Below are 13,355 nucleotides of genomic sequence, written 5' to 3'. Positions count from 1 at the left end.
GTTTGCAAGCAAACATTTCTCATTCAAGACAGGAAATGGTAAGTTGGTGGGTTTGGCTGGTTTTAGCGATTTTACCGAAAATTGGAAAAAATAACAATTTTAGCAAAGTTTTTCCAAAACGGAAAAAGGCGCAAAAAACATTTGTTTGCCTTTTAAGGAGGTAAACACCACTTTTTCAGTCAAATTAAATAGTGACGATCTGTCTTTTTCAACACGAAGCTCTCTTACACTATTACTGGTAGTGTGTGTGTGTGAACTCAAACTGGTGTCCTTATTTTATAAAATATTGAATTCTTCAATAGGGTCCTAATTTAGCCCCATTTCAATTTTTATATACAGCGCAGATTCGTTAATTGGGTACTAAAGCCCTATGTCAATTTTTATGTACAACGTTAAAAAACACGATTAAAAACCATTTCTGATCACTTTTTTTCATTTTAATGCATTTTTTTTTTGACAAGACAACATTTTTTCGATGGAATAACTATGGTCCCCTTGTAACGAGCTGTCAAGTAGGAGCTTTTCTGTCAAGAAGGACCGCGAGCTCGACCGCGAGGTAAATTTTTCAAAATTGATTTAAAAATCCATTTTAAACTCTTTGTGGTCGTACAAAGGGTCATTGTACTCAGAAAAATAAGCTTTGTGTGGAGTGATAAACCCTGTTGCGGTGTTAGTGAACGCACTCCATTGAATCTAGTCCAATAGGCCCCTCGTACGCAGGGCTTGACGCAGCCATGCGCTGACAACGCATGGACGCAGCCACACACACGGGTCAGTGACAGCTGGCAAAGCAGGTCCAGCTGTCAGCCTCTTCTCCTCGTGTGACGCTCGGCCGGTTCGGATGCAAGTCCGCACTGGCCATCCTAGGCAGACGATTTCCTAGACGGAATCTGATTCCACACATTGGCGACCGTGACGGAGTTGCGATTTTCTTTGCAATTTACAAGAATCTGCGGGGAAATCGTCTGCCAAGGAAAATCATAGTAAGGATAGAGTTGTCTTCGTCGAAAAAAGGTTACGGCCGAGTTTGTTTTCAACGTAAGTAGAGTGTGGCATGTTAAAAAGAATCTGTGGCAAGAAGATTTGTGGTAGTGTGCAGTTGTTTGCTCAATATTTGGAGCAAGTTTGTTATTTTGTCGGAATTGAATTTGACAGAACGTCAAATCATTTTCAAACATAAAAATCGCGTTGGGCACGGAGGTCAGATGGGCCTGCCGTGGGAAATAGCCTGGAAGGCCGCGATTGGAGGAACATTTTGTCGCGTTGGGCACGGTGGGTCAGATTGGCCCGCCGTGGTAAATAGCCTGGAAGGCCGCGATTGTTCCAAGGAAAAAGAGTCGCGTTGGGCACGGAGGTCAGATGGGCCTGCCGTGGTAAATAGCCTGGAAGGCCGCGATTGGTGGAACTTTTTGTCGCGTTGGGCACGGTGGGTCAGATTGGCCCGCCGTGGTAAATAGCCTGGAAGGCCGCGATTGTTCCAAAGAAAAAAGAGTCGCGTTGGGCACGGAGGTCAGATGGGCCTGCCGTGGGAAATAGCCTGGAAGGCCGCGATTGGAGGAACATTTTGTCGCGTTGGGCACGGTGGGTCAGATTGGCACGCCGTGGTAAATAGCCTGGAAGGCCGCGATTGTTCCAAGGGAAAAAGAGTCGCGTTGGGCACGGAGGTCAGATGGGCCTGCCGTGGTAAATAGCCTGGAAGGCCGCGATTGGTGGAACTTTTTGTCGCGTTGGGCACGGTGGGTCAGATTAGCCCGCCGTGGTAAATAGCCTGGAAGGCCGCGATTGTTCCAAAGAAAAAAGAGTCGCGTTGGGCACGGAGGTCAGATGGGCCTGCCGTGGGAAATAGCCTGGAAGGCCGCGATTGGAGGAACATTTTGTCGCGTTGGGCACGGTGGGTCAGATTGGCCCGCCGTGGTAAATAGCCTGGAAGGCCGCGATTGTTCCAAAGAAAAAATAGTCGCGTTGGGCACGGAGGTCAGATGGGCCTGCCGTGGGAAATAGCCTGGAAGGCCGCGATTGGAGGAACATTTTGTCGCGTTGGGCACGGTGGGTCAGATTGGCCCACCGTGGTAAATAGCCTGGAAGGCCGCGATTGTTCCAAGGGAAAAAGAGTCGCGTTGGGCACGGAGGTCAGATGGGCCTGCCGTGGTAAATAGCCTGGAAGGCCGCGATTGGTGGAACTTTTTGTCGCGTTGGGCACGGTGGGTCAGATTGGCCCACCGTGGTAAATAGCCTGGAAGGCCGCGATTGTTCCAAGGGAAAAAGAGTCGCGTTGGGCACGGAGGTCAGATGGGCCCGCCGTGGTAAATAGCCTGGAAGGCCGCGATTGTTCCAAAGAAAAAAGAGTCGCGTTGGGCACGGAGGTCAGATGGGCCTGCCGTGGGAAATAGCCTGGAAGGCCGCGATTGGAGGAACATTTTGTCGCGTTGGGCACGGTGGGTCAGATTGGCCCGCCGTGGTAAATAGCCTGGAAGGCCGCGATTGTTCCAAGGAAAAAAGAGTCGCGTTGGGCACGGAGGTCAGTTGGGCCTGCCGTGGTAAATAGCCTGGAAGGCCGCGATTGGTGGAACTTTTTGTCGCGTTGGGCACGGTGGGTCAGATTGGCCCGCCGTGGTAAATAGCCTGGAAGGCCGCGATTGTTCCAAAGAAAAGAGAGTCGCGTTGGGCACGGAGGTCAGATGGGCCTGCCGTGGGAAATAGCCTGGAAGGCCGCGATTGGAGGAACATTTTGTCGCGTTGGGCACGGTGGGTCAGATTGGCCCGCCGTGGTAAATAGCCTGGAAGGCCGCGATTGTTCCAAAGAAAAAATAGTCGCGTTGGGCACGGAGGTCAGATGGACCTGCCGTGGGAAATAGCCGCGATTGTTCCAAGTAAAAATGATCGTGTTGTACGGTGGTTCGGTTTGTCGCGGTAAAAGTCTGAAAAGCCGCTATTGCTGTTACTCAATCAGAAAATGGTGATCCAGACTGACTCACTGTGGTTGAAAGGCTAAGGCAGCATTGTTGATAATTGAGACGGGTTTGTGAATAAGGCTTTATTGTCACGAATGTTTTTTTGACGAATTGTGAGCAAAACTATAAACGGATGTACGTGAAATAATGATCTTTCTTTTGAACGTAAGTGTCGACTAGAAGATAGTGAGAAATTGTGTATCAAATTTAAGTGCAAGAAATGACAAATTTAAAAAAAACAAAAACAATGTTTGAGGGCCGATGTTCTATTGAGGAAAGTGTTGTGTGAGTGATGAGAACAAATATCATAAAAGAAAAAAGGAAAAATATTTCTGTACTTAGTTGTATAAAGAAGTTACTTTTTTTAGAAAGAGAGAGAGAGAAAAAAAGAGAGAGAAAGAGATAGAGGTAGAGAGATAGATAGAAAGAGATAGAGAGAGAAACAGATAGAGAGCGAAAGATATAGAGAGAGATAGAGATAGAGAGAGATAGAGATAGAGAGAGATAGAGATAGAGAGAGATAGAGATATAGAAATAAAGAGATAGAGGGAGAAAGAGATAGAGAGACAAAGAGATAGAGAAAGGAAGAGATAGAGAGAGAAAGAGATAGAAAGAGTTGTCTGATAATAATCATGGATGTATAACTGTTTAAAAATTTTTGGAGAAAATCGGATAGGTTCGAAAATTGCGACAACGAAATCTTTCATGATCTATCTGATTGGGCTAGCTCTAGAATTGTTCAAAGAACTTTAAAGCTGAGTCGGGTAAACAGGTGACAGAGCGATGGACAAGCAGCTTAAGAGCAAGGCGATGGTGGACCTAAAGAAGTATGTGGATCGAAAAATAACTTAACTGGGTATTATGAAGCAGCTTCTATGCTCAATAAATTCTACCGTAACCTGCATTTATTCGATCGATTATGGCAATGGATACAAAGCATGAGGGGAAGTTGATAGTAGTCCATAGGGATGGACTGCAGGCGTAGTGTTCAGTCGTAGTTCAATGGTTTATTGATCGCAGTCTTCAAGGAAGATTTTTTTTGTTTTTGCAATGGTTTATTGATCGCAGTCTTCAAGGAAGATTTTTTTTGTTTTTTTCATGGAGAAGAGGAGAGATGTGTGGAGTGATAAACCCTGTTGCGGTGTTAGTGAACGCACTCCATTGAATCTAGTCCAATAGGCCCCTCGTACGCAGGGCTTGACGCAGCCATGCGCTGACAACGCATGGACGCAGCCACACACACGGGTCAGTGACAGCTGGCAAAGCAGGTCCAGCTGTCAGCCTCTTCTCCTCGTGTGACGCTCGGCCGGTTCGGATGCAAGTCCGCACTGGCCATCCTAGGCAGACGATTTCCTAGACGGAATCTGATTCCACACAAGCTTTATCGCTGCAAATAATAATATCAGCAATCTAAGCTTCATTTTAGGACCCAATTCGAATGAAACTGCATTCGAATTAGCGAATCCGAATTCGCTAATTGGAACGACTGACAGCTCTTAAAAGCTTAAAACCACATGTTCAGAAATCGTCGAACAACGGGATTGAAATGTCTTCATCAGTTTGACAACTGATTTTGACGTTTTAGTGCTTTTTAATTCGAATACGTTCGAATTAGCGAGCATTCGAATTAGCGGACATTCGAAGTAGCGAAATTCGAATTAACGAATCCGCTCTATACACGTAGAAAAATATTTTGTACGCATGTACGAGGTTTGATTCAACAAAAATTTTGTTGAATATAGTAAATACCGATTTTGCGTTGAAATCTTGTGGTTTTTTTAAAAGGGCATATAAGCTATTGTCTTTCATACGTTCAAAGGACCTTATTGCACACTTTGCACCAAACTCTGGAAACTACATCTGGAGTTCAATATCCCACTTTTCATACGATTTTTTGAGTTCAGGTACTACAACCATAAAAATGGTTATATGGATTGAACTGAAAAATTCGTATGAAAGGTAGGATACTGAACTCAGAAAATCATGATTTTTGGTAAGGGTGTAGTCTGGAAATAAACCTTGATTTTCTCAATTGGGTACTAAAGCCCTATCTCAATTTTTATGTACAACGGTAAAAAACACGATTAAAAACCATTTCTGATCTCTTTTTTTTCATTTTAACGCAAAAAAAAGAAAAATATTGGCAAGACAACATTTTTTTCATGGATCAACTATGGTTCCCTTGGAAAGAGCTGTCAAGTAGGACCTTTTCTGTCAAGGAGGACCGCGGGGTTTATTTTTCAAAATTGATTTAAAAATCCATTCTAAACTCTTTGTTGTCGTACTCAGAAAAATAAGCTTTATCGCTGAAAACAAAAATATCAGCAATCTAAGCTTCATTTTAGGACCTAATTCCACAAAAATCTTTTGTTGTTTTGAAAAAGTTGCTTTGACGTTTAGCGTTGATTCAACAAAAATATTGATTTTCAAATCCACAAAATGTTTTGTTGATTCAAATATGCCTTATTTTTCTGAGTGTACAACGATAAAGAATACGATTAAGGGAGCGTTCTTTTATTACGTAACGCGAAAAATCGGACTTTTAGACCCCCCCCCCCCTCGTAACAAAATTTCCATACAAATTTTAAAAATTTTGTATGGAGCGTAACACGGCCTCCGACCACCCCCTCCCCCCCTACTGCGTTACGTAATAAAAGAACGCTCCCTAAAAACTTGATTAAAAACCACCTATGATCACTTTTTTTTATTCTAATGAAAAAAAGTAAATTGGGTCCTAGGATAAAACTTATTTTTCTGAGTACAATGACCCTATGTAAAACCGCAAAGGATTTAAAATGGATATTTAAATCAAATTTTAAAAAAGACTTTCGCGGCCCTCCTTGACAGCTCGATCCATCGAAAAAAAAAGTTGTCTTGTCAATTGGGTCCTAAAGCCCAGTGTAAGTTTTTATGTACAACGGTGAAAAAAACGATTAAAAACCATTTCTGATCACTGTTTTAAATTGTAATGTAAATAAAAATAATTAGACAGCATTTTTCGATGGATCGACTATGTTCCCCTGGAATGAGCTGTCAAGTAGGACCTTTTCTGTCAAAAAGGGCGGTGAAGACAATGCAAAAGGGCCGTTGTGAGTTTGTAAACAAAGAGTGTATCCCTTTTATGCCAGATGTAAACATCTTCTAGTGTGAGCAGGACACACTCTTTGTTTACAAACCCACAACGGCCCTTTTGCATTGTTTTGCTAGAAGTTATGTTTTGAATTGATTTAAAAAATCCATTTTAAATCATTTGCGGTCATACAAAGGGTCATTGTAGTCAGAAAAATAAGCTTAACCGCTGTGATCACAAATTCAGGACCTAATTCAAAAATCATCAAATCCGTACATTCTTCCATTTACAATTCTTGAATTCCAAAACTCCTCAATTTTAAAATTTCTCAGTTCTTAAGTTCTCATTATCTTAAAGTCTGAAAATCCTTTTTTAATGCTTATTTCAGAGATTTTGCAACAATCATGAAAGTTGTAAATAGCTCTCCAACAAAGTGCACACCTGAAACTACACTCAACCCCCGGTGGTTAGTCACTTTTTCGTTTGACACTTTTTCACTTTGTACCCCGTTGGTTGGTTGGTGCCATCAAAACAAACGTTTAATACTGTGTGTGAACTCCGTGTAAAAGGGGTGTCAAACTAAAACGAGACGCCGTTCGTTTAACAACAGTTGGTGTCAAAACATCGGGGTTTGAGTGTTTTCAAAAACGCACAACGAGCAAAACAAAAGTAGATAAAAAAATCTCCAGACAAGATTTTAAATTTATCTGCATTATCAAAAGTGAAGCAAATGCTTATGGTACATATATTTGAACAGGGGCAGTATAGCCGCCTAATACTGCATTTTTAAAGGACAAAAATGAAGATTGCTAACATTTTTCAATAGAAATTCTTTCTAAATTTTACCGCAATGAACGTTTAAAAGATAGTGTATGCTTTTGAGGTGATTTTTATCAATTTATTTGCAAAATAAACTACTAAAGTTGGGATTTTTAATCACACATCGAGTCGATGACCTCGTTTAAAGTTGTACTTTTATCACATGCAACGTTTTACTTAAAAACTACTGTGTAATTTAACTTTTACTACAGTATTTCTTATAACAAAAATTGAATTAATAATAAAAAAATATTTTTGTTTTCACTGTGCGCAGTTTGCGCGCGTCATCAATCTCAATCACCCAAGATGGCGGCCTTTAGCACCCCCCTGGTTTGTACCCCGTTGGTTTGACAAAGTTTAAATAAAAAGGGACGAACTGCCACTTTTTACACGGCGCTCACGCATACTATCACAACAAATGTTTGGTAGTGTTCGTTCGTTTGACATCAGTTGGTGTCAAACCATCGGGGTTTCAGTGTAGTCTAATACCTCCTTAAGTTAGCATCCTGGACCTTGCTGGCCAACAGAGAATAGAAAATGACAATATTCCAACAGTCGTTTTAAATTTTGTTGCGTTTACATTAATATTAAAAAAAAACACTAATATTAATTAATTTTAAAAAATGTTATGGCGTACGCTTTGTCTTTTAAGCTAAGTATAGGGAACAAAAAAAAAACGCGGTCATGAAAAGTTGCGCAAAAAATAAAAAATAAATATAAAAATTGAAATCACAACACGGCGTCTTTTTCAGGGGGTAGTATTTTTTGAGAAATAGCAAAAAAACTGTCATATACATCGGGAAAAATCAAAGTTATCCTCATTTGAAGTTTTTGAACTTTTTTCCCATGGGCCCAAATTTCGTCTATTTCAATTTAGTATTGTTATAAGTCTACATGGGCATGATTTATGGTTCAGATCATATGATTTCTTATGGGAAATGATGCAAGGAACATTTTTCCTCAAGCACGCAAAGTGATTGAAAATAAGGGAATAAAGTTATAAAGGTTTTGTTGGAAATTTGGGAGATTTTCTGATAAAATTGCACACCTCTTTCCCAAAAACCGCAATGTTTTTGATACTCAGATCATTATTTTGATAAATTCTTTTTTGAGAAATGTTTCTGGGCCCATTGAGTATATAAATCACTACAGAAAAGTGTAATTGGTTGGGTTTATGCTCAACTGTATGTCACATTTATGAATTTTGGATTTCAACCGAATCAACATATTTTTGTTTGTTTTTGTTATAAAATGTACCGTTTCCATTAGATTTTCACATTTGTATTAGTCTTATTAAACCTCACAAGAGATCTCGTACTTATATTGAGGTCAGGTGATAATATTGTAAATCAAAATCAAATCAAACCATCCACATTAACGACCCCAGGTCTTTTGTGGTCTCTATTGCAAGTTTCTGCTCGAACCTAGGAGTCCGAAGGCTTGAATGGGGAGAGCACCCAAACCTCTTTCTACTCCAAGGAACCTTCTACCCCAGTGTTTGAACTGACGACCTTTGGATTGCGAGTCCAACCGCCGCCAGCGATTCCACCGAAGTAGGCTTGGTTTGATGTGTTGTTTGTACTTATGGCATGGAGACAACTCCTACACCTGGAATGACTTAACGGTCTAACAACCAAGGCCGGGACCGACATTTTACTTCCTCATCCGATGGAAGGTTGCAGCAGATGGGAATCGAACCCAGAATCATCCGCTTACAAAGCGGACAGCGTAACCATTCGGCCACGCACTGCCACTATGATCAATTATTTGTGTGTTTTTAGCAAAACAATTTAATTGTTGTATTGTTCGTTGTTTCAAATTTGGATGCCAGACTTGTTTAGTATGTTAAGCTCAATTATTTGAGATTAAATTAATAGATTTACATACATTTAAACTTTTTAATGATTTTTACGCAATATTTATGATATTACCAATAATTGCAAGTTCAACTCTGTAGTTTCAATACAAATAATATAGCCCAAATGGAAATACAAATTAACAAAAGGCATAGAAATAGAAACCCTGTGATTGTATTTACACTGCATGTCTCAATTAGATACAAAACATATCATGTGGACCATGTACTCACAAAAAAAGTGAAAATTTAATGTAAACGGTACATTTTATAATCAAAACACACAAAAATATGTTGATTCGGTGAAATCCAAAATTCATAAATGTGACATACAGTTGAGCATAAACCCAACCAATTACACTTTTCTGTAGTGATTTATATACTCAATGGGCCCAGAAACATTTCTCAAAAAAGAATTTATCAAAATAATGATCTGAATATCAAAAACATTGCGGTTTTTGGGAAAGAGGTGTGCAATTTTATCAGAAAATCTCCCAAATTTCCAACAAAACCTTTATAACTTTTTTTCCCTTATTTTCAATCACTTTGCGTGCTTCAGGAAAAATGTTCCTTGCATCATTTCCCATAAGAAATCATATGATCTGAACCATAAATCATGCCCATGTAGACTTATAACAATACTAAATTGAAATAGACGAAATTTGGCCCCATAGGAAAAAAGTTCAAAAACATCAAATGAGGATAACTTTGATTTTTCCCGACCAAAGATTTTCGTTCGCCCCGCAAATGAACGGGGATGTTCCACACTTTCATATGTATATGTCAGTTTTCTTGCTATTTCTCAAAAAATAATACCCCCCTGAAAAAGACGCCGTGCACAAGCCATGGTTTCAACATTTGAATGAAAAAAATGTTTGAAGCTCGGTTTAGAGTGTATTTTGCACCTGCCCAGTTGTTTTGCAATCATTAGCTTTCAAAATATCCAAGTATTGATGAGATTTTTGTTCGCCGAAAAAAAACTTCTTGCACACAAAGAAAAAATTGCTTTAAAACAGTCAAATTCAAACCCACCCCGACACACCCCTCGGCCTATCGATTTTACCGCCCTCGCTTGAAAATATAATTTCGCACCGGACATGACGAAAAAATCGAAACGATAGCAACGATACGAACGTACCGAAAAAGCGAGAAAAAAAGACGAGACGACGACGACTGCGACGACGAAGAAGACAAAAAAGTAAATTGCAGCCAGCAGCAGAAGCAGAAGCTCGGAAGCGAAAAATTCCAAAATCCTCGATTTTCGGCCGTTTTTCTCGGGTTTTCGGAGTGAAAAATGTCCACCTAGTGGGCAGCAGTGCCGTGCTACTCGTCGTTTCCCAGTGCGGTCAAGGTGGACAGCAGTATCCGGAGCGATCAGCGACGGAGGAGCGCTCCGGACAAAGTAGGCGAACGTAAGTAGAGGGAGAGAGAGAGAGGGAAGGAATCTGTTTTTTCGTCGTCGGGGCAATTTCGTCATTTTTGATATTTGGTTTCCTTTGGCGGCGCGATTTTCGGAGAGCAGCGATCTGGTTGCGGAGTTCCGGAACGTTTTTCGTTCCGTATTTTGGGTGTACTCCGCCGCGGGTTCAACACCTAGCACATCCCCTCTTTGGACGAATCCGAGTAGGCTAGGGCCGAGCGTTCCGTGTGTGTTGGTGTGTTGGCCAGCGAAAAAAAAGCCAATCCAGCGACAATTTTGCTGCTGCCTTCTTCCATGTTATTCCCTGTCCCGACCCGTCCCGTCGTGGACCGAGCTACGGGGAAAAAAGCCAAAGTGTGTGTATGTTCGTGAAATGGTGGCTCGTTTCTGTGCTAGTGTTGGTGTGTTATTCAATGATGGAAGAATCGTCGTGAGAATTTCAGCAGCAGCCTCTCAAAATGGCACATCACCGAAAGCGGCAGCGGAACGAACGAAAAGAAGAAAAAAAATCGATGTCAACACTCGAGAAGGGCACATCGGCGGAAGAATTTGGTTTGAAAATTTGGGTTTGTGAAAGTCAGGTTAGTTGAAAAAAAAAAAAAAAAACAAACAAACAAGCAAAGGGACTAGGAAAATTTAACAAGATGGCCGCAGAGCGGAGCTGTCAAATAGCAAATCGAAGAAGGCTTTGCAATCGTTTAGAGAAGCTGTTCAATGTTGAAAACCGCCTTTCGTTCATTGTTTCATACCAAAACATCATTACAACAAGATATTATTATAATCTGATTGTAACGGGTCACTTTGATATCGGTTTCGGAACACTCAAAATTACATACGTTTGTTTTTTTTTATTGATCTTAGGAAGCAAAACGGTTTGTCAGGAAATATAATTTTTGTCAGTTTAGTTAATTACAAAACATCTCCAGAGCTTCAGAAAACGTTAGTTTGGGTTAAACATTATGTACATTCTAAGTACATGAAGTTTACATCTGTGTTTGGGAAGTGCGTTATTAAAGGCAAATTTAATTGCAGATAAAAGAGCATTCACTTAAAGTTGAACTACATTTTCTGCTATTATTTTGAATTAAATATTAGAAGAAAAAAATAGTACGCGGTGACTAGTTTCTAAACTATGTAGACGGCTTTGACTTGAGGTTGATTAATCAGGATTAGGACAGCTAGAAGATTAAAAGTTTTATTTGTTTCTTATCGCAAAAATAGTATATGATTTTCTATGTTTTCCTTTTATTATAGTGACAAAATCAGAATGAACATGACTAGTAACATTATATCGCCCTGTGCCCTGTAGGAAACCCCGTGTTGATTTTGAAAGACAGCAAGCCCTAAGAAAGGATATTGTCGAATGTTGCAGAAAATTCAGAATGAAACAAGTTTCATCCGGATACGAATTCCTTTGAAGTCTTGTCATGCATCCCAAATAAAACTGCTGTCACGTCAGAACTTTTCTACTGCACTACTTCATTAGCCACCGCCAGACAGAACCCTACAGCTCAGTAGCAGGCCGTGCATTACGCAATTGAATTGTATGAAGGCAAGAACACAGTGTTTGGGTTTTTCGTCTATCGCAGCAACCCATCGCCGTTCTGGTGTGCGCGCCAGTGTGACTTCATCGCACGGATAGCCTTGAATCCAGTTTCGAACGCTCTTTTATAATAGCCTACTGCGCGTCGTTGTTTTCATCGCGAGGAAGAGTCTTTTCCTATACGTCTCTGTGGCCTGGGAGGACGACGGCAGACATTTTCTTTTCCGCGATTAATCAATCGAGCAGCGCCTGCTATAGAGAGTCTTGCTGTTGTGGCAGCAGCACCAGAAGGGAACACAACACAGAGAGGGTGGAAAAGAAAGGCAGAAAAAAAAATCCGCGACTCTAATTGCCGTTATCGGATTCTCAAACTCTTCTCTTGGTCGAGCTACGCTGTACACGGCCCAGCTCGCTTTGGCCACAACATTATACACACATAGTGCGGCTCTCGCCAACAATTTGCGCGAGTTTTCGCGTGTATTCGTTTTGCTTTCGATTAGCGCAAAATGGGCAAAAGTACGAAACCTACAAGATACGCTCACCGCGAGGAAGTGTGTTCGATAGAACAAAGACAAGCGCAGAAAACTGGTCCTCTGTACACGTCGTCGCGCTCGGGACTTTTGCAGTCCACGCTCGTGCTGGTGTGTGTTATTTTTATATTAAAACACCCGAATTGAATTCATTTTTATCTTGTTACAATTTTTTCGCTGCTCGCTTCCTCGCGATTTAAAAATAACATCGTCAAAATTGCGACGAGAATTTGAATCTCCCCTCTCTCCCATCGCTCTGAGGTTTCAGTCGCGGCTGACTAACCCGACGAGCCCCGGTGCGCGCACTCTTGTGTGCTTCCGGAAAGTGGTGGTCACATCATCATCACAGTAGGCGCACCGTTGCATTGAATATCGCCACATCCATTTTAAAATTTTGCGCTGTTTTGCTGTGGTGGCCTACTGCGAGGAGCACCGCACAAAACAGCAACATCAACACGAAAAAACACAGTCAACGATGGAGAAAAATTGATTCGTCTGTTTGAATAGTAGGGGGAAGGGAGGGGTAAGGTGGGGTGCGCGAGGCTATGAGACTTTTTTTTTCTCTTCACCGAAAGGTTGTCAAACAAGAACAAGTTATGTGTACAATTACTGCATGTTTAGTGGCTCGTTCGTTCGTTTGCTCGCTCTCTTCGGTGACTTGAAGTGTGTATTCGTGTGGCAGTAGGCTGTGAACTTTGGCATCGCACACACATGGAGACGAGCTCGCACCACTACAAAGATATGTTGCACTGTGGGGATGTCGGATTTGTTTCATGACTAAAACATACATGTTGGTAATGTTGACATATCAAACAACATTCTAGCAATTATCGAAGTAACCTGTTCTAATCTTTTCTCATTCCGATTCCGACACTCTCACGAATAAGTCTCAGTAAACCAAATCTTCAGCAGAATAAACAACAGTTAGCGACGAGAATATCTGGAATCATGCAAGAGTTAATCGGTCATCAACCAGAATAATCGGAACCATGTTGTTGTTAGTTCAGATGAACTAAAATGTCATTCTTGTTTCATAGCTCAAACCAGCAAGACGTGTTTCACTCAGCTTAAAGTGAAGTGATACCAATTCTGAAGATATTGTCCACCGTCAATAATCAGTATTTTCAGTCAAGTTCAGTCAAAGGTGCCATAACAAACGACCTTCTA

This window comes from Culex quinquefasciatus, chromosome 2 (assembly GCF_015732765.1).
Source record: "Culex quinquefasciatus strain JHB chromosome 2, VPISU_Cqui_1.0_pri_paternal, whole genome shotgun sequence".
Taxonomy (NCBI): Eukaryota; Metazoa; Arthropoda; class Insecta; order Diptera; family Culicidae; genus Culex; species Culex quinquefasciatus.
Note: the sequence above shows the minus strand (reverse complement) of the source record.